This window comes from Schistocerca americana, unplaced genomic scaffold, assembly GCF_021461395.2.
Source record: "Schistocerca americana isolate TAMUIC-IGC-003095 unplaced genomic scaffold, iqSchAmer2.1 HiC_scaffold_464, whole genome shotgun sequence".
Taxonomy (NCBI): Eukaryota; Metazoa; Arthropoda; class Insecta; order Orthoptera; family Acrididae; genus Schistocerca; species Schistocerca americana.
Window position 1 is genome coordinate 22501 of NW_025726197.1, and position 2500 is coordinate 25000.

Below are 2500 nucleotides of genomic sequence, written 5' to 3' on the forward strand. Positions count from 1 at the left end.
GCGCCTGCCACTGGCCGCCCCCACCAGCCGGCTGTAGCGCGTGCGCCCACGCACCGCGCGGCCAGCACGCCGGGAGGCCCCCCCTCACCGGCCGGGGACGGTCCCACCCAGCCACCGCCGCGTATCGCTTCACACCCACATGCCATTCACGTTCGTGGGCATGGTGGGTATCGCTGAAACAACCGGTTGGTAGCTCAACCGATCGTCGCCATCACTGATTCACCTCTAGCGAGAACAACCGCACCACAACGGTTTACCAGTTGTTCATTTGCGTAACGTCACCAGCAAACGTAGACGTCCATCGCCATTTGCAAATTCAACGATTGTTGCATGCCTGTGTCAGGTGTCACGACACACTATGTCTGCCCACATACACGCAACAACATGTGCACGCTTCGCGAACACGTGGAAGGTGGCCCCCGTACGTATGCGATGTCCATTGCGCGAACGACTGTCAACCGGCCTCTGTCGCATGTCGCAGATGTGGAACGCAGTGCACCATGCTATCACGGTGAGTGAGAAGAGACGACTACGTCTGACAACACGCGCCACTACATCAACAGACGGCTCATGCTGATCGCCATCCACGGCATACCATACTGCAATCCAGCTCTTATAGGGAGACGACACGTAGCTGAGTGCACAATATTTGGACCGTATGGTTCGCCGTTGTTGGCGCAGTCGTGGTACGGTCACACATGTACCACGATGTATCATTCAGTACATGAGGACCAATGTGCAGTACAGTGTGTGATTTGGACGTACAACATCAGCGGACAGTTGACACAAGCCGTACCACAACGTAGGCTGTGCTTCGCCATGCGAATGCCAATGAACAACTGCGAAGGGCATTGAGCATGTACGTCCTGCTGCCATCCGCATTACAGTGTATAGCTGCAAGGTGTTTAACATGAAGCGATACTCTGGGGACCGGGCAGTGCGGGTAGCAAACTATATTGCGGGGGTTGCAGTTAGGCAACACTACACTAATTTAACGCGTCGTATGACAATTACAGAGCAGGTTAAGGCCCAACGTGTGTTGGGTTAAGGCCCAACGTGTGTTGGGTTAAGGCCCAACGTGTGTTGGGTTAAGGCCCAACGTGTGTTGGGTTAAGGCCCAACGTGTGTTGGGTTAAGGCCCAACGTGTGTTGGGTTAAGGCCCAACGTGTGTTGGGTTAAGGCCCAACGTGTGTTGGGTTAAGGCCCAACGTGTGTTGGGTTAAGGCCCAACGTGTGTTGGGTTAAGGCCCAACGTGTGTTGGGTTAAGGCCCAACGTGTGTTGGGTTAAGGCCCAACGTGTGTTGGGTTAAGGCCCAACGTGTGTTGGGTTAAGGCCCAACGTGTGTTGGGTTAACGTGTGTTGGGTTAAGGCCCAACGTGTGTTGGGTTAAGGCCCAACGTGTGTTGGGTTAAGGCCCAACGTGTGTTGGGTTAAGGCCCAACGTGTGTTGGGTTAAGGGCCCAACGTGTGTTGGGTTAAGGCCCAACGTGTGTTGGGTTAAGGCCCAACGTGTGTTGGGTTAAGGCCCAACGTGTGTTGGGTTAAGGCCCAACGTGTGTTGGGTTAAGGCCCAACGTGTGTTGGGTTAAGGCCCAACGTGTGTTGGTTAAGGCCCAACGTGGGTTAGGTTAAGGCGCAACGCGGGTTAGGTTAAGGCGCAACGCGGGTTAGGTTAAGGCGCAACGCGGGTTAGGTTAAGGCGCAACGCGGGTTAGGTTAAGGCGCAACGCGGGTTAGGTTAAGGCGCAACGCGGGTTAGGTTAAGGCGCAACGCGGGTTACGTTAAGGCGCAACGCGGGTTACGTTAAGGCGCAACGCGGGTTACGTTAAGGCGCAACGCGGGTTACGTTAAGGCGCAATATAGGTTAGGTTAAGGCGCAATATAGGTTAGGTTAAGGCGCAATATAGGTTAGGTTAAGGCGCAATACGGGTTAGGTTAAGGCGCAATACGGGTTAGGTTAAGGCGCAATACGGGTTAGGTTAAGGCGCAATACGGGTTAGGTTAAGGCACAATACGGGTTAGGTTAAGGCACAATACGGGTTAGGTTAAGGCACAATACGGGTTAGGTTAAGGCACAATACGGGTTAGGTTAAGGCACAATACGGGTTAGGTTAAGGCACAATACGGGTTAGGTTAAGGCACAATACGGGTTAGGTTAAGGCACAATACGGGTTAGGTTAAGGCACAATACGGGTTAGGTTAAGGCACAATACGGGTTAGGTTAAGGCACAATACGGGTTAGGTTAAGGCACAATACGGGTTAGGTTAAGGCACAATACGGGTTAGGTTAAGGCACAATACGGGTTAGGTTAAGGTACAATACGGGTTAGGTTAAGGTACAATACGGGTTAGGTTAAGGTACAATACGGGTTAGGTTAAGGTACAATACGGGTTAGGTTAAGGTACAATACGGGTTAGGTTAAGGTACAATACGGGTTAGGTTAAGGTACAATACGGGTTAGGTTAAGGTACAATACGGGTTAGGTTAAGGTACAA